Below are 20,153 nucleotides of genomic sequence, written 5' to 3' on the forward strand. Positions count from 1 at the left end.
CTATGTTAACCACATATGGTTTTAATTTTCCTTTCTGTCCTTCTGGACCTATACATTCAAGCCATCTTGTACTCTATTTCACTTGAGATAATGTTCCAATTCCTAGCAGCTGAACATTTACCTCCTGAAGAGGCCAATTTGGATGCCAAATTTCTGGTGCAATTATGGTCACGTCAGCACCTGTGTCTACCAGACCAGACAACAAAACACCATTTATTTTTATTGTTAATTTTGGTCTTTGTTCATTTATAGAAGTTTGCCAAAAAAATTTCTTTATGTTTTCTCTTGAATTTTCTGTTCTCTCTGTCTCAGCTGTTTCATCACCCCAAGCAGCCTAGTTTATTCCAATAGGTATTTGGTTATTTAATTGCTCTGAGTAGGAGTTTCCTCTATGATTGCAGGAAAGGTCTGAACTGGATTTGCTGTGGGGGTCTGCCTGAGGTCCCTCTGGGAGTTTCCCGAAGACTGAGGCAAAGTATTACCTTGCTTGTCCCTTGTTGATCTACATTCTTTGGTCCAGTTTTTCCCTTACCACACATTCTGCATACTCCAGAAGAAAGGGGCATCCTATTGCCATTGTTCCTTGAAGAAACATTGTTTCTAGGAATGCCCTGTGTACAGTCCCTTTTCAAATGTCCTTGCTTTTCACATCCAAAACATCTGACATTCTTCAAATCTCTTAAAATTGCTTCTCCTATCCAAGTATCATCATGGTCATGAGCCTCATTAAAGGTGTGTCTAATCCAGTCTTCCAAGGGTGCAGATCTTGCCTTTAATGGCCTGATTATTCTTTTGCATGCTGCATTCACGTTCTCAAAAGCCGAAAGTTCGATTATTATCTCGCTAGCTTCTGAATTTGTGACCATTCTCTTTACTGGTGAAGTCAGTCTTTGTAAGAAATTCATGAAAGATTCTTTTGGGCACTGTATAACCTTTGTAAATGACTCGGTTTTCTTTCCTGATTCCTCAACTCTGTCCCATGCATTCAAGGCTGCCATTTGACATAGAATTAGGGTTTGATTATCGTATAAACATTGTGTTTGTATTGCAGCATATTGGCCTTCTCCAACAAGCTGATCCTGGAAGATTTGTGTACCTCTAGCCCTCCATTGTTTTTCTATGTTTTTAGCTTCCTCTTTGAACCACATGTGCCACTGCAGCTGTGCCCCAGCTTGCAGAACAGCATTTACTAGCTCTCGCCTGTCCTGTGGTGTAATCTTATTACAAGTTGACCAGGAGTTTAACATTTGCTTTACAAGTGGGGAATGCCTGCCATAAGATACTATTGCCTCCTTAAACCTTTGTAAATCCAATGTTTCAATTGGTGTCCAAATATTTTGTACATTCACTTGGCCAGGTAACTGCTGTGTGGTCACCAGATAAATTAAGGGTGATTGTGTGAAAACAGGCTTTCTTTATGTAACCTTATAATCCAATCCTGAAACAATTTCACCATTAATTTCTTCTGTCTGAATCTGAATTTCTCTATAATTTATTTTAACAGGTTTTTCTAAAGCTTTTATCCTGGCACTTAAATTGACTATCTTTTTAAATAGTAAAATAAGGATAAGGAAAGTAATAATGTGCATAATCCCATCAACATTAATCTTCTCATATAGTTGTTCCATTTTCGGACTGCTTAAAATTTTATCAAAGTCCAATTTTCTTCTAATGTACACATAATACCCATTTTTTTTAATGTGGAAAAATTTTTTTTCTCTTTCAAATAGTTTTTTTCCTTTAAAATATCTGATATCTTAATTGACTTACCAAGTCTGCGTAGAACAGTAGAAATTCAAGGGAATTTCAAAACAGCTACCTAGTGTCCGAGGTGATAATCCAAAGAGAGAGAGAGAAAGAAAGAAAGAGAGAGAGAGAGAGAGAGAGAGAGAGAGAGAGAGAGAGAGAGAGAGAGAGAGAGAGAGAAAGGCGTAGCCACGTGTTCTGGCTAAAAACTGAAATCCAGCCACAAGTTCTCACTTGAGTCAAGTCGAGCCTGGGCTCCAGCTTCCTTAAGCTTCAACCACATGAGTTGGCATTTCTGCCTCAAGCAGCTCTATCTGCAGTTGTGTGTAGCTCCTGCAACTACAGTCCTGTGCAGCCGGACCGATAGCTCCAACAGGCCTGAGTTGTTCATAGCACTGGCTTTATTTTTTAAGCCTGAGCCACTTGAGTTGTCAATCTGGCTGCAAGAAGCTCCAGCTGTGGGTAACCGCTTGGCCTCGGTCGAGCTGGCCTGAGCTGGGGATCTGGGGAGCCGGCGGGCTGCCAAGCCCAGCCGAGCCGAGCTGAGTGGTTTTTAATGAATTCTTGCCACGTGGGCACCAAATGTAGATGTAACAGTCTTATTAAATAGGAAACATAGAGCCAAATGCAGAGTTAAAAGCCCAAGAGGTCAGAGCAGTAGCTAAGAGCTGATACTAAAAATCTTACCCTTTGCTGCCACTGCTGTCCTTCCCCTGAGAAAGAAACCTACTTCCTGTGTATCTGTCTTCTTATTAACTTTCTGTTCTGCCTTCTCATTGGTTGTAAGCCCAACCACATGACCTCCTCATCACTGCCTGTGTATACAGATCTCTAGGACTCTATGGTTGGTAATGAGATTAAAGGTGTGTGTCTCCATGCTGGCTGTATCCTTGAACACACAGAGATCTGTCTGTCATGTGATTGGGATTAGAGGTGTGCAGCACCACCACTCGACTTCTTCTATGGCTTGCTATTAGCTCTGACCCTCAGGCAACTTTATTTATTAACATACAAATAAAATCACATTTCAGCACAAATAAAATATCACTATAGCTGGGGGAAAGGAGAGAAGAGCAGAGGGAGGGCCATGCCCTTCTTAAAGAACAGCAGTGTGCCAGTTATTTTCCCTCTGAATCCAAACTGCTTCCATAATATGACGGACATTTTAGAGAACAAGTAAAACTATCAACTTTTATCACACCTGAGACTAGATATTTACCACTTGGTTATTCCCAAAGGTATGTCTTCATTTCTCTTTTCTACACCCAATGTTGCCTATTTGGAAGTTGATAGGTAGGCAGAAAAGCATGTAGTGACCATCAGACTCTAGATATGGTCTGTGGCAGTGTCTTTAGCTGCTGATGAAGGAATGAGTTGTTTGGAGAGGAAAAAAAGGAACATGGACATGTTTTAAATGGAAAGATAAATGCAAGTAGGGTTTCTAATATTGAATGTATCTTCCTTTGAAGGTGTGAAGACCAAGACAATATAGCAATACAGATGCAGGCTCACAGTTAGCATCTATTGCAGCAAGATCCAGACATCCCTTGCATCTTCTTTAACATTGGATGTTTTGGTTCCATTAGGTTCTGGTAGACATAAAGAAGATACACATTGATTTAAAGTTAATTCTCATCTATTTAAAAAGTCAGGAGAGCCGGGCGGTGGTGGCACACGCCTTTAATCCCAGCACTCGGGAGGCAGAGCCAGGCGGATCTCTGTGAGTTCGAGGCCAGCCTGGTCTACAGAGTGAGATCCAGGAAAGGCGCAAAGCTACACAGAGAAACCCTGTCTCGAAAAACCAAAAAAAAAATAATAATAAAAAAAGTCAGGAGAACAATTCCAGAAAACAAAAAAGGCAAATAAACACACTCTGCTTGTAAGCAGAAGCACATTTGGCTACAGGGTTTGTTTCCCCCCAAATTAGTCTACAAATGAATAACTCACAAGTCTCATTTGCATGGTTCATTTTGTTTTCAAATGAAGTAAATTATTACTTCGTGGTTCACAGAAAGACTTTCCAAGGACAGCTGTAGCTGACTACAATTCTAATCCTTTAAAAATGAAAAACTTTTGCTTATAGTAATAAAATCAACAGTTCCTGTTTGCCATTTCCCCTGCCACTGTCCTGGTATATACATAGGCCAGTGATGTACCTACCCTGCCTCTGAAACTCTGAGAAAAATGAGAGGAATAATTAAGGGATGTCCTTAAGTCATATTTTACCCAAATGATTAATCTGTATCTATTAGAGTATTTGGTATGCTGAGCTACTGTGCTTTGGGTGTGTGCCTTCCAGAATACAAGTGCTGAGAATGAATGGACACTGAGATAGTTTTAAAAGGTGAGGCCAGGGCTGGAGTGATGACTCAATGGTTAAAAGCACTGGCTGCTCTTCCAGAGGTCCTAAATTCAATTCCCAGTACCCACATGGTAGCTCACAACTGCTACAGGATCTGATGTCCCATGGTATCTGATGCTCTCTTTTGGTGTGCAGATGTACATGAAGACATACCACCCATGTACATAAAATACATAAACAAATACGTTTTAAAGAAATGAGGACATCTCCTTTGTGAATAGGATGGTGTAGTGGTTTTGATGAGGTTTGATGCAGCTGTGGCTTTCTGTCCCATTTATCATTCTGGTGTATGAATATATAACACTTTCCCTCGCTAAAAGCCACATGTCAGAAAGAGAGACTGTCCTTCATCAGATACCTAACCCATTGCCTTGAATGTACACTGCAAACCTCTAGAACTATGAGATCTGAATTTCTTTTCTTTATAAATGCTTTATTTATTTATTTATTTGTTAATTAGTCAGCTAGTTTTATATATATATGTGTATATATGTATATGTATATATATATATATATAATGAATTGTGTGTGTGTGTGTGTGTGTGTGTGTGTGTGTGTGTGTGTGTGTGTGTGTGTGAATTGTGGCTGCCCCTGGTAGTTTTATTTATTTATTTATTTTTATTTATTTATTTATATGTGTGTACATGTGCATGAGAGGCCAAAGGTTACCCTTAGTTGTTCCTCAGGAGCTTTCCACCTTTTTTTTTTTAGGTAGATCTTTTATTGGCTTGGAACTAGACAATTTGGTTAAGATGACAGACAAGCAAGCCTGGTAGATCTTGTGTCTCTTCAGTGCTGGGATGACAACTCCATGCCACCATGCCTGTCTTTTTATGTGGATGATGAGGATCAAACAGTGTCTTAGTTATTGTTCTGTTGCTGTGAAGAGAAACTATAACCAAAGCAACTGTTATAAAAGAAAAAAAAACATTTAATTGGGGCTTGCTTCAATTTCAGAAACTTAGTCCATTATCATCTTGCAGGCAGCCAAGGTTTGGGGAAAATAGCTAAGAGTTCTTCAGAAATGAGAGGGGGGGGAGAGAACTAGAGAGAGAGATTATACCTGGTGTGGGCCTTCAAAACTTCAAAGTGACACACCTCATCCATTAAGGCCATATCTCTTCCAAAAAGGTCTCATCTCCTAATTTTTCCCAACAGTCCAACAACTTGGAACCAAGAACAGAAATATGTGCACCTATGGGGGCCATTTTTATTCAAATCACAACACCCAGAGTCTTGATTTTTTTTTATGGCAAACTCTTTCAGAGTTCTCTCCCCAACCCTAACCTACAGTATTTTGTTACAGCATTACAAGCAGACTAAAACATGAGCTCTGTCCAAAGAAGAAAGACCTAGGTGATTTTTTCTTCTATTCATTGGAACCAGAATGGGGAAGATGGCTTTGATTGGAAAGTAAGCAATGGAGTCTGAAGCTGAGGAGAGATATGATAGAAGATGCTATGTACACAAGGGTTATATGATAGGCCTTAAGTAAACCCAAACTGTAAATTAGAATAATATGTAGAAAAAATACAAAAACTTGAAAGGATAAAAAACAATATGTGAAGTTGGGTTACACAGGCAATGGAACACTTCTGTGAGATCTCAGTGAGACTGAAGGAACTGATATTGCCTTTATTATCTTGTATTGACAGGTTCAAATAAGCTCTGTGGCTCAGGATGGCACCTCTTTTACCAGAGACCTAGTCAGTTTTCTGGGTCACCTGGCTGTATTCCAGCTTACCTAGTTCCAGGTTAAAAGCTCTACATTGAAACTACTATCCCCAACATTCTTTTCATTTATATTTCCTTGACATCGATTTCCAGTGATGCTATAGATGGGGCAGGCTTTGGTACAGGTTTGCAATGAGAACTCCTAAATCTCACAATCTTTACTACTCTATTTCCCTCTGTCCACCTCTCCTTTGAATAATGTCCTTGTTAATGGTCAAAAAAAAGCTAAACAAAGGAGATTAGATACAGGGTTCTTATTTTTAAAAAGAAAAAGAAAGAAGCTACTCTGACAAAAGGAAGATATAGAAATGATAAGATAAAAGGTAGATTTTTGGATCTACTAAAAAAAGAATAGGGATATGATAAGATAAAAAGGGAGATTATTGAATCTACTTTTAAAAAGGAACTACTTGTTTTAAATAGGATAAGTAATGAAAATTTTTTATCTGATTTTGTGAAATGTTAATGGACTGGACATGGTTATATATTAATGGAGTTCTTTGAATCTGTCAAATGTTAATGGACTAGACATTGTTAATGTAATTCTTGACTGTATATATTGTATATACTTATTGGATATAGTTTTCTTGTATTAGTTATAAGCTTTTTCAAATTTTAGAGAAAAAAGAGGAAATATGGTAATATTGTGTCCCCCAATATATTGTGTACCTTAATAAACTTATCTGGGGTCTGAGAACAGAACTAAAAAAAAAATTCCAAACACCTGTTGAATTCAATGTTATTCTCACATTCCAGGACAAAGATGGTGAATATCTTGCCTCATGTCACCAAACGTTCCCCCTAGGAAGTATTTGTCCCAGGACTTGAACTTAGTTGCTACTGCAAGGCTCTTATCTATAAGCTAGTGGACCTCCTAAAGGTCATTAGTAGAGAAGATATTTTGGATAAGGTTGGGGGGCAGTCCATGGCTCAAAAGGCTAAGTTCAGCTACTCATCCTTAATATGCCAATTAAAAGTGTCAAACTGATAATGGTATGGTATTTTGAATAAGAATGACCTCCATAGGCTTATAGATTTGAAGACTTGGTCATTAGGGAGTGGTGCTACTTGACAAGGATTAGGAGGTGTGACCATGTTGGAGAAAGTGCACCACTGGGGGTAGGTTTTGAAGTCAAATGCTCAAGCCAGGCCCAGTATCTATTTCTCATGCCTGCTGATACAAATGTAGAACTCTCAGCTACCTCTTCAGTGCCATGCCTGCTTACATGTTTCCAGCCATGACAATAATGAACTAAACCTCTGAAACTGTAATCCAGCCCTAAGTAAATGTTTTCCTTTATTAATAGTTGCCATTGTCATGATGTCTCTTCACAAGAACAAAATGTTACTATGACAAATGGAAAGCAGAATAAGGAAATTTATTCAATGAAGCCACACAGGGAAGAGAGACAAACAAATCCATCATCTCTCCCAAGTGTATCTTCCAGTGCCTGAAGTGAGATCAAAATTTAAATTGAGGGTCAAGGATATGCACTTTTAAGCAGTTCAGGTCCTGGTGGGGTCCCACCCATTACTGGCTAATCATTGACTAGGGTTCAGTCTCATCCTATAAGCTAGTTCAACAACTGTGTGAAATCTCTTTTTCTCTGGCTGGGATACTTTACTTTTCCCAGCATGAAACTCATTGAGAAATTTCCATTTATTTGGGACCCATTGTTTCAATAATGGGATAGATTGAGAGAAATCCTTCATGTCTGCCTGGTCGGTTATTATGCAAAGAGCTGCCTCATGTCCTGAAGTTCCCATTATTCCCTCTTTTCTCTTTTGCCTTGTTGCAGTCATTCTTTCTGCATATAGAGATCATGTTTTCTGCCTAAGAGCTATTTCACACATATTTTTTAAACATTGCTTGTAGTTTTATCTTTACTCCCCTTTGTGTTAGGGTGATTTATGGATATCCACACACACTGTCAGCTTGTTCCTACCTTGAGAAACAGGATGATATTCTACTTGTATAACACCTAAAGCACTTAGCGTCATGCCTGTTCTTTTTTGTTTATTTTGTTTTTGGTGTGTGTGTGTGTGTGTGTGTGTGTGTGTGTGTGTGTGTGTGTGTGTGTGTGTGTTTGGTTTTGTTTTTTTGATACAGGGTTTCTTTGTGTAGCCATGGCTGTCAAGTCACTCACTCTGTAGACCAGCCTGGTCTCAAACACAGAGATCTGCTTACCTCTGTTTTTCAAGTGCTGGGATTAAAAGCATGCACTATCATCAACCAACTTAGCATTATGTCTTATATATTGTTGCTGTTCACTGAAATGTTAAGTTTTGATTCTAAGGCCTTTTGTGCTGTCTTCCATATTTATGTTTTTTATCAAATAACAGTAATTTTATAACAATTATTATATTCACTGATGAACATGAGCTAATGCATCACTACAGTCCTACATGCTAAGCAGTAGATCTTCAGAAATTGACATACTGGTCAATAGTGGTTATTTCTGATAATGCTGATTATATATTGTATGTAGGACTTTCTATGAAGAAAAAAGCTCAAGAAATAAGTAGTCTTTACCATCTAGGCTGTCTTCTTGACTTATCGTCTGCTGGCACGGAGCAGAATATTTGGTCATAAATGTTTAGATTAAAGGAAGTACTGGTAATTTACTCTTCTTTATCTCTCTAGCACTTATTAGATAAACAATAGCAGTGCATTCATGAGACTATGAAAAGGCTGGAAAACAGAAAACAATGGGACAAAACCTGTCTAATTGTGAAGTTCGTTATCATGTTCAACCAACCAACATCCCCAATAAGAGGCAATAATCAAACTTTATAATTACTTGTAATGATATGTATGTATAAAATAAATTTGTACACATAGTATCTTATATTTCCAGGTTGAAAAAGCAGAGACTAAACAGTGTCCCTGACCAGTCACAGAAACAAGCCTAAGAAAAAACAAGGATTTTATGCTATGATGGAATACTCAGATGAACAGCAATTTAGAGGAGAAAGATTGGGCTGCAATCACTGTTTGTGGCATTGCTCTGTGGAGATCTCTGCCTCAGAACCACAAGGCTGTGAGACAGAAACAGCCTTCTCTTTTATCTTCCTGAAAGTAGGCTTCTTGAGCCAGGCTAGAGAATGACCCAGGTCTTTTCACATCAAGACATTGAGTGCAAACAAAAAGCATTGGGATCCTTGGGGGGCAGTGTGCATGACACACACTTTAAGCTCCTAAGGACTGTAGTGGGTAGCTATTCCAGCTTTGACCTGGAAGTACTACCCCCATTGAGGCTTTGGTAACTGCATACAAGGCAGGGCTGAGGCAGGAGCCCTTAAGACCCAAGATCTGGATGTGCTGGCTGGCTCTCTTGGTTCCTGGATCCTGGACACTGGAGGTAGACTGAGCAGAGTTTTCCAGAGAACACCGCTCGACTGTGCTATACCTTTCCTGGACCTTGTAACCCATCCCTTTACTTGTAAGTTACCCCACAAAATAAACCTCCCTTTTAACTACATGGAGTTGCCTTAATACAACCAATAGAGGACATGTTGGCCAATTAGTCAATGGGGAAAGAGTGCCATGCAGATTACTGTCAATCATTTTATCGTCCCTTTTTGTACTTTTTATTTAGAGAAGAAATAATAATCCAATATTCTCCATCTAGAATTCTTGAATAATTTGCAATTCAATCCTTATAATATGCTATATTTTAGACACTATATTCTGTTTTCCTGGACTGTCTGGGAATTGGATTATCTGATAACTTTTATGCATTAAAGAGAAAACAAGAAACTTGGGTTGGTTATTGCCAACCAAAGAAAATCAAAACATTCTTTTGGGCTACTTTTAAGTGATTGCCTCATCTCCCATAGCTTTCCAAACTACATTTAAAATGTCAGAACTTTGTAGAAGACTAAATCTGAAGTTTAATGTCTTGCAACACAAGTCAAGCTTCTAGCAGAAAGAGATCCTGGGATCAGGGTTGAGATCTTTAGACAGAGAGACTCAAGAACTGGAAATTCTGCCTCCTTGTAAATTTCTGCACTGAAGAGTGAAGCTTCTTCTTGACCATCATGGACCAGGTCACATCAAAAACTGGTGCCATGCTAGGAAATGTTCTTTTTCTTTAGAGTCAGTCCTTACCTTCTTCATAAACATTCAATTCAGCAGGGACATACTTAAGCATGAGCTGACAGAGAAAATGAAAGTTCTGCTAGATATGAATGGAGGTTATAGGAACTTAGTGGCTTGGAGATTATGCTGTGATAAAGCAAGATAATGCACAGGTTCTTGCATCTTCTATTCTTATTGAAGCTATTTCGTGTTTAACAAGAATTTTATGTCCTTGATGAAGAAACCCATGGAAAATTACACAACCCTATTTAGGGACCAAAGTTCACACTGTCCTAGGTAAATTATCTTAGCTTCTGTCAAACAACCTATTTATAAGGAACCTAGCTAACAACTTATCTTAGCTTCTATTAAAATTGCTTACTTCTGTTAAGCCCCCCTGTGCAGATATTGAGTGAGATGCCAGGAGTTGGTTTCTGCCTTTAATAACCCCATGTTTTTGACATTCCTAAGATGGGAGGGATATAAAGTTTGCTAAGGTAGGTTTTAGTGAAATGAGTGGCTCTTTCCACTTTGGAAGTTGATACCCTCATGTTGAGAAATGTTCTCTATGATATGATAGCAATTGTAAATTTGGAGAAAGCAGTGGCTAGATTAATGAGTAATTTTCATCATAGAAAATTTACAAATAAGTCCTTTCAAAGAAATCCTCTAAATCACTCTGTTCTTTGCTGCAAACAGTGTTTTGACATATTATTTCCTGTACGTGTATTAGGCTGAGTTTTCTAGAGGAACATAATCAACAGAATGTAGCTATATTATAAAAAGTATTTATTGGATTTATTTATAGGATAGGGGATGAGTAGTTCAACAATGGTAGCCTGTGTGAACAAAAACTCCTGAAAAGAAGCTGCCTCTGGCTGTGGATGGAGAACAGAAAACCCCTGAAAGGAATCTGAAATCATAAATCTCATTAATCTTATCAATAAAAACCAGGAGTCAGATATCAGGGTAAAAACCTGAAAGATCAGAGAAGCAGAGGAGCAGCCATCAATGACTTCATACCTCTTCTGTTCCTCTGATCAAAAGGGCTGAGATCCTGCCTCAGCCCCCACTTACCACTCCCTGTCCATCTCTCTACAGTCTTCAAAACCTCTATGGTTAACTAGTAGCTAGCTCTGCCCTCTGACTCCAAGCAAACTTTATTTATCAAAATACAAACAAGATATCATATAGCAGAATCCATCTGCAGAGACTGATTAGAATTTCAGTGCACTGGAGAGACTGGAATGCTGCAAGTCCAGAGGCTAATTACTTTATCTTGAGCTAGATTCTGGCCCTCCAGAAAAAGCCACCCACCCTCTGTCAGAACGAACTCTTATAATTTAAAAATGGCAGACAAGATTGGACAGATACATCATGTGACATGGCTCATATGGAGGGTTTATTGGAAGGGTGGGGGAGAAGGAAAAGATTCATAGTCCAGCCCCTGGAGATAAGAGCTGAGAAGGAAGGAAGGCAAGGGCCTGCCTTTTATGAGGCAATGTAGTGCATGTGCACAGAGACCACATAGCAAAACACATGTGTACAGACTACATAGTGAGGTAGGGGCCATAGGATCCTGGGCTGGCCAATATAACTGCCTGAGTACTGACAAGTGCATGTGTATCCTGCCAGGTCTCCAAGGGCAAGCCAGTGCTGGTGCCTGAATGCTAACGTTCCTCCCTGTTGTTTACTCTAAAAGGTGAGGAAATAGAAACAGGTGGCAGGTGAAGTGGGAATGAGGGCACCAAGTTCTTGAGATTGCTTTCTTTTGACCTGAAGGGTATCAGCATCTTTGGGGGACCTGAGAAGATTGGGATGCTGAGATGGCATCTTGGGATAGCTGGTTGTTTCACTGCTGTCCATGCTTTGTGGGGACCATCTGACAGTGCTTGGACCCAGCAAGATGCTGTCAGAGCAGAAGATAAAAATTTAGCCAAATTTTTTTTTATTTTCTTAGGTCTTCGTAATTGAGGGAGGGGAGTCTTAAAACCAGGAAAAGGTGAAGGGGCTCAGGCTGTTGATTGATAGTACTTAATTGAGGAGTGCATCTGAACTGTTCAAGGTGGATCTAAGTTGACTCTCTGGAGCTTACAAGAATTCTTTGAGTTTGTGAAAAGATATTTTAGACACATTAGCATTCCCACTGTTTATAATTCATAGTGAATTTTACATTGTAGAAACTCATGCCTTTGAGTCATAAGGGACCCAGAAATGATTCTGATTGAAGACATTAACACTCTCTTTCTATCCAGAAAACTGTGACAAATGTTTATAGCACAATGAAAGGCACCTTTTAAGTCTATAGTTAGAAAACAACCAAAGGGAATTTAAAATCCTGAGCTTGTGGCTATGATCATTTAATGGTAATATGATGCTTAGTACTGTGCCATTAATAGCTTATCAGAATTCCATCGGTTAATGTTAGGGCTATGGACTGTTGGTATCTTAATGTACCAGTAGCATATCGAGAAAGAGAAATCTGGAACATGTTCTATTCTTTTATACATCTCAAATCACTTTTTCCATATCACAACTTAAGCTTTTCTATCTTCACATGAATAAACCTTAAAGCACCCTCTTTTTATCTAATTTTCCAGGAGATACAGGTGGCTAACTACTGAGAGTAGTCACTGCAAAGCAAGTTCCTTAAATAAAGGAATCGTAAGAAGTTACATTGAAATCTGTTTTGTGAGTTTATTTCTTTTTTCTTTTTTTTGTTTTTGTTTTTGTTTTTTTGAGACAGGGTTTCTGTGTAGTTTTGGTTCCCATCCTGGCTCTTGCTCTGTAGACCAGGCTGGCCTTGAACTCACAGAGATCTTCCTGGCTCTGCCTCCTGAGTGCTGGGATTAAAGGTGTGCACCACCACCACCTGGCCTTTTTTTTTGAGTCTTGTAGCAAGGTAAACTGTGTATAGACTTAGCATTCACTCTAAGAGGGTGAGGCCTGTTATCTGAATTTTACACAGAGAACTGAGAAGGCAGCAGAAGCCTTGTTTCTGCTTTTAAACTGACAAAGCTAATACTAGCCTAGTCATCAAACAGTATCAGAGTTCTGAGAAGGATAAATTTTACCCAAGTTAGTGATTAAAAATGGCAGAGACTTACTTGCTGCCTATCTAGACAGCGACCCCAGAGTCCTCCATGGTTGTTGAGGGAAAAGGCCTTAGGGCAACATCAGTCTTCCACTGCTAGGTCCAGAAGATCTGACAGACTTTCCTATGGAGTAGGAACTTATAGGAGGGCCAGTCTACCTTGTCTAGGGAAAATGTGGCAATCAATTCCCCAGTGTCCTGTTGTTTATGGTCTGAAGAGGGTCTTGGCAGCAGCTAAGGTGAAAGATGGTTTTTGCTTGGTGGCTGGCATTGTGTGTTTGAAGCAAGTTCTGGGTGGAGGTACTTCTGTGCCCATCCATCTTCTTTGGAGGAAATAGGGGTGCTAGCTGGCATGTCTCTCTATCACAATAACCTTTTAAATTAAACATTTTAAATGCCACATTCTGCAGATCTCTGAGCATTTGAGGATTGTTTGTCTATTAGGTATATCTTAATAGACAAACTTTCTTTCTAGTTACTTGTTTTAAGCTTAACTTTGAAAACATATATAGGGGGCCAAGTAAGGCTTATTCCTGTAATTAATTATATCAGTACTTAGTACAACTACAATTAAAAAACTTGATCATTTGTAAGGATGACTATTTACTTGTATTCTCTAACAGTCTTCCATATGTTAGCAGCTTTCGTAAGACTAGGACTTTATGTTCCATTCCTGTCAGGTTTAGCCCCAAAAATAATGATTTTGAATTGAAGCTTTTCTACTGTCAAAATAAAACCCTCTGTTCATAGATAATGTGCTCAGGAAAGAAACCAAAATAGCCATTCCATGGGTAAAAACAGAACAAGTTTGTATCAAATTGTTAAGGCTGTCTCCTGCAAAGGCAAGGAAAAGTGAAAAGGGAAAGATCCCAGGTGAAATGGGAACAGGAGAAAGAGGCTTGTGAGTTGGTATGTGACCCATGAGCAGGAACTGAGGGAGCACTGAGGCCAGCACTGCCTTTGAGGGCCATGGGGGCCTCTGCCCAAGTGCCCAAATCTGGGAAATAGACCCTCCTGGGGGAACAGACATTCTATTATAGAATATATACCTTATTTATCAAACACATGTTCCTACTTATTTATATTCTCTAGAAGCTTGGTGTTGAACAGTTGGCAGAGAAATAAGTACTTAGGTGTAAATCTCTAAGTCAGTTTTTGTTAATCTGCATAGATCTTTGTAAGTAAATTTGTTGCAACTCTGTGGGTTTGGTCCCAGGTTTTGGCACCAAAATGTGAGTTTTGCAACTCTGGGGAAAGGTATCCTGACTACCTGGGGAGTAAGGCAACACCTTGAGCTACTTAGGACAGCTCTGATGGCTGGAGCTTCAAAGAGACAGCTCAAACCTGGAGGACGAGGTATCCCGGACACCTTGAGCTGCTCAGGACAGCTCAGCCCTGGGGGTGTCCCAGACACCTGGAGCTGCTTAGGACAGCTCTGATGGCTGGAGCTGCAAAGAGACAGCTCAACCCTGAAGGGAAGTTTTTCTGACTTCTCAGGAGAGTCTGACCTGGAAGTGTTTCAGCAGGGAAGGGTATCCTGACTATTCAGGAAAGTCAGGCCTGGTGCTGCCAGGAGTTCTGCAGGGAAGGGTATCCTGACTGTTCAGGAGAGTTAGGCTATACCTGGTGTAATGAGGGATGGTCTCCCTGCAAGATATAGCAATCCTGCTCCTCTCCTGGAGAGCTGCTACAGCTGGGCTTTGCTCAGCCCCCACTTAAGGGGGCTTCCTAGCAGAGCTCTGCTTCTTCAGCCTATGTCGTTGCTTCTTTTGCTTCACTCTGCAAAAGGACAAACCCCTGCATAAATGTAGCAATGTCTCCGGCTCCATTGAAAATTGTTACTTTTTCAGCTTTCTCTTGCTCTGTCCTTTGAGGGGTATCTCAACAAGGATTTTCTGTTCAGCTACTCCTTGCTCTGTCCACTGAGGGACATCTCAGCAAGGATCATCTGTTTAGCTCCTCCTTGCTCTGTCTACTGAAGGATGTCTCAGCAAGGATCTTCTCTATGCCAGTGAATAAAAATCTTCACACCCAAAACTCTTTTGAGAAAGAGATTTATTGGGGAAGGAGGAGTCCAGGAGAGTAGCTGCCTCTACCAGGGTGGAGAGAACAGCCTACAACTGACCAGGCAGGGCAGTTTATATAGGAGGTTTTGGGGACAGAGTCAATCAGTGATTGGTTAGATTTTTTTCTGCCCAGGGATTGGCCAGTTTTGTGAGCTAGGGACAAAGATGGCCCTGATTTCAGAGCCAAACTGTGTTTCTTTCACTGGCCTTTCTTGGCTTTTTGACACTAATTCTAAGGGCAGGGCACATTTCTTTCACTGACTGATTCTAGGGATGAAGAGTGTTTCTTTAGTGCTGGTTTCAGAATCATAGCAAGTTTCCTTGGTTCTGGGTTTGGGGATAAAGTGTTCATTTCTCTGGCTCAGGTCCCAAACCCAGGCTGTATTTTTTTCCCTGGTTCTGGGCCCCAGGGCCAGGGTTCTACTGTCCTGCTCTGTGATTGGTTGGTTTCATAATTTAGTTGGCCAGGGCCAGAGATCACTCTGATTTGATCCAAACTGTGTTTCTTTCACTGGCCTTATCTGAGCCATCTTTCCCTAGTTCTGGATTGCAGGGTCAGGGTTTCTTTACCCATCCCCTTTTCCCTATAATCTCCATAATCTTAAATTTTTATCACCACATAGCTAATATTTTAAACAAGGGTTGAATCACACATACAATATGTTGTAACAGATCTAACCATATGTGTTTATCATCATTCAAAAAATTCCATACCAATCCAAAATATTTCAGACTTGTTGTTTTCTTAGTCTAAAAGGAGATAAAGTGAACAGAGAGCGAGCACATTAGGATTAAGAAGTGTATGTACTCTTTAACCTTAGTAAAATATGGCTGCCAGCCATGTGGCTGTCTACATCATGATGAGGTCACCAGCCAAGATGGAAGAGAGCCACATGGCTGCTGTTTAAAATATGTTTTTCTAAACAATAGATACATGCACATGCATACACAGTTGAATCCAAGTTACATTCACATATACACAAAGTTAAAGCTAGCTTACATGCACACACAGAGTTAAATTCAAGTCACATACATGTACACATACACACACACACATATATATCATAAACAGGAGTTGAATAAATTAAAGAAAGTGAAAAACAGTGTGTGCTGAGTTACATGAAGATGGCTTCTCTATCTCTGACTCCTGTGTTGCAGCAGACCTAGGCAGAACATTTAGAGGGGGAGATCAAACAAACACAAGTAGGTCTTTTAGCAAAGAAAAAGTAAGAGAGTGGAGAATTATTTTTTGGTTTTATGGCCTGCCTGGTCCAAGGAATACTGAGGCCAGTCTCATATCCAAGGGAATGGTTAGTGGCAGGTAGCCCCTGCCAGCGACCTAACTGCCAGTATTGGCTGGAAGGCAAAGCTGTAGGTGAACAAGAAAAGCAGACTTGTTGCAGATGGAAGAGAGAGGATCTGTTATGGATGGAGCAGGTAGGTAGGTAGGTAGGGTCCCAGTGTGAAGTGAGTACCTTTTGGCAGGCCCTGCTAAGGTATGCTACTAAGCAAACATGCCACATGCAATAGAATTAAAGAGATTTATTGGTGGGGGAGAGTGAAAGAATGAAAGAGTGGAAAGCTGCACTGGATTGGGGACTTGAGAGAGTCAGACAGATGAAAGGAAGAGAAGCAGGAGAGAAAAGAAGAGGCAAGAGAGGAAATTAGAGACAAAGAGAGGAGTAAGAAATAAGGCAATGAGAACAAGCTCTGCCTGGCAGGCCAGTGTCACATAGCTGGTGGTGGAAAGGAACCTGGTGACAGGTAATGATGTAATTGCTTTGGCAGAGGCAGGCTGCTTCTGCTGCCACTACAGAAACTAAGCAGGCTGCTGCTGCTACAGAAACTAACATTGGAATTCTTTAATGAAAGAAGCAGAGTTAGATGTGTAAGACCCCAGTTTTTTTCTCTATTTGAGAGAGTTCAGTTAATGAAAGGAGAAATGCAGCTTAACAGAATTTATAAAGAAGAAAGAATAAAGGGAGGGCTTGGATTGAAGATAAGAAAAAGCTTGAAAATAGGGTACCCTCTTCTATCTATTGGTTTGCTGGCAGAAGTTGCAAAAGTCCCATGAAATATCAGGATATAAGGTGCTGACAAGCAGTTATTTGAATTGATATCTAAGGAGTATAGGGACCAGGTTTGACTGCAAAGATGGTTAAGTTAAGCCTTTAAGTCAGGTGCTAGGTGTAGAGGTCTGCTGTTTGGGGAGCTTGCAGATATGGTGCTAGACACATTTCCCACGTGTGAGGTAGAGAAATAAGATCCAAAGGTCTGGAATTTCTAGCATCCTGGTGCAGGTGCCTGAATGCTAACACTAACATCCTGTGACAATGGGGGAAAAAGCCTTTTAGAATCTATTGACTTAGCAGACAAGTACCTTCTACCTATCTACAAGCTATGAATGCTATGACGTAGTGTCTTGAACTTTTGGAAAGCTTCCCCCATCTTGCTGTACCTGCCTCTCTGATGAATCTACCCACTAATGTATTTTAAAGGTGCCTTGAGTTATGATTTTTTTCTGCTGTGTAAAACTAAAATCTTTGTGAAACTGCTTCCATGTTGAAGCATGGAATTTAGAGTAGTCTAAATCTGTGTTTCTGTGTCACAGTCCCTCAAAATAATTCAAGAATAAATGATCTCTTATTCTCTTTAAGATGAGAGCTGTACTTTTTATATTGACAATTCTCAGGCCACAATGTAGGACCCAGAGAATGATCCACTTTTTACTGGAGGAATCACTTGAATAGAAACCAGGTACCTGCATGGACCATTGAATCCAGAACACCTGATTTTATTTCCTCAGGTGGATTTTTGCTGAGTTCTTTCCAGGGCTCAAGACTACCCTTTCTTTTGTCAGAGATCCATTTTGTTTATTCTGGGATGGTTAAGAAGTATCCTACTTTGGTAGATACCTTTTTGGTCTGTGTACATGAGCACATACTGAAACCATCAAACTGGACCACTCCATGGGTAGAAAGAAAAGTTTGTTTGGGCAAATTCAAAGCTGCCATGGCTATCTCTTGGGGAACAGAGCATGTAACAAAAGGCAAGGAAAGGCTTGCCAATTTTTTTTTTGTTTTGTTTTTCGAGACAGGGTTTCTCTGTGTAGCTTTGCGCCTTTCCTGGATCTCGCACTGTAGACCAGGCTGGCCTCGAACTCACAGAGATCCGCCTGGCTCTGCCTCCCGAGTGCTGGGATTAAAGGCGTGCGCCGCCACCACCGTCCGGCCAAGGCTTGCCAATTTTAAGGAAGCAAGTTCTGGGATATAGGTGGAGAGCTGGGGAGTGGGGAGGGGATGCAAGACAGAATAGCATGGAAGCTAGCACGGAGACTTTTATTTGTGTTGCAGATATATGTTAATAGGGAACTAGATACTCCATTGCCAGAAGTAGTTAGATACAGGAGCAGATAAGGGAGATGATGGCTCTTTCTGACAAACAGAAATATGCTTTACAAGTTTCTAAGGAAGACTTTTGTTAATCCACCATAATCCTTCTCTTTACCTGTTCAGAGTCCATACTGAGCAGATCGCAGTATGTCATGTTAGTGGCACCGCCATTTGAGGGGCCCACCTTGAACCTAACAGTCTGCTTTCAAAGTATATTGTGTTTAGTTGGAGCCTCCAGCTCATTACTGCTTTACTTAGAAAACGTCATTCCGGTCTCTCTCTTTTTAAAAATCTCACCCACTCAGAGAGTCTTCAAACAAAGGGAAGGCACCAAAAATCCCAGTTCTACATTCTTGGTAGCTATGTTAACTTCATCCCCGGAAGTTGTCGGCTACTAAAGCCCCCACCTAAAGTGCTCAGCTTCTGACCATACTTGGGCACAAACCCAGTATCATCACTCCTTGCCTAAAACCTATGTAATTTCTCTGCTTTAGTATGGGTGTACAGTTTGGCCTCAATCTCTGGGACTGGAGAACCCATGAAGGAATTGCTTTGCTCAAATAAACCTGTTCTCATATTTTTTTCAATTTGGCTTGATCTGTCTCACTGCATCAATGGAGAAACCTGTTATCTGGAGGCAGAAAAACATATTGTTTAAGATTTTTATGTGTCTGGCGTCCTTCAATTCAGCAAGCAGATGTTTTTGTTATCTTGAGCAAACTAACTTGTTTACATAAGTGAAATCATGTAGTTAGCAATGTGACCCATATCTTACATGAACAACAGTTTAAAATTGTACAAGACCAGACAATTCTGAGAAGAGCCCCAGGTATTCTGAGAAACCATTGTTCTTGGAAAAACTGGCTGATGGGATCCCATTCTCATGGGTTTAGCCTTTATAGGCTAAAGATACTCTTTTGTGAAAACTTGGGGGAGCGGGAGACTGCAGCTGGATCAACAACAGAGAGGGAGAACAAGGAATAGGAGACCATGGTAATGGAAGACCACATGAGAATAGGAAGAAGCAAAGTGCTAGAGAGGCCCACAGAAATCCACAAAGATACCCACACAACAGACTGCTGGCAATGGTCGAGATACAGCCCGAACTGACCTACTCTGGTGATGGGATGGCCAAACACCCTAATTGTCGTGCTAGAAACCCCACCCAACTACTAAGGGATCTGGATGCAGAGATCCATGGCTAGGCCCCGGGTGGATCTCTGGGAGTCCAATTAGCAAGAATGAGGAGGGCTTATATGAGCGAGAATTGTTGAGACCAAGGTTGGATAAAGCACAGGGACAAATAGCCAAACGAATGGAAACACATGAACGATGAACCAGTGGCTGAGGGGTCACCAACTGGATCAGGCCCTCTGAATGGGTGAGACAGTTGATTGGCTTGATCTGTTTGGGAGGCATCCAGGCAGTGGGACCAGGTCCTGTGATCATTGCATGAGTTGGCTGTTTGAAACCTGGGGCCTATGCAGGATCGCTTGGCTTGGCCTGGGAGGAGGGGACTGGACCTACCTGGACTGAATCTACCAGGTTGATCTAAGTCCATGGGGGAGGCTTTGCCCTGGAGGAGGTGGGAATGGGGGGGTAGGCTGGGGGGAAGGTGAGGGGGGCGGGAGGGGGGAGAACAAGGGAATCCATGGCTGATATGTAGAACTGAATTGTA

The 20,153-nt window shown here is 40.7% G+C and overlaps 1 long non-coding RNA gene across 1 annotated transcript in view; it reads left to right on the forward strand.

Moving 5' to 3' along the window:
* The window catches only part of LOC128118626 (uncharacterized), a 55,116-nt gene extending 36,054 nt beyond the window's left edge, over positions 1 to 19,062 (forward strand). The window contains exon 2 of the long non-coding RNA XR_008221280.1: positions 8,701 to 19,062. This is a non-coding gene — a long non-coding RNA (uncharacterized LOC128118626). The remainder of the gene's footprint in view (positions 1 to 8,700) is intronic.
* The last annotated feature ends 1,091 nt before the right edge of the window (positions 19,063 to 20,153 follow it).

The sequence above is a fragment of the Peromyscus californicus genome, unplaced genomic scaffold (genome assembly GCF_007827085.1).
Source record: "Peromyscus californicus insignis strain IS unplaced genomic scaffold, ASM782708v3 Scaffold_11__1_contigs__length_118956290, whole genome shotgun sequence".
Classification (NCBI taxonomy): Eukaryota; Metazoa; Chordata; class Mammalia; order Rodentia; family Cricetidae; genus Peromyscus; species Peromyscus californicus.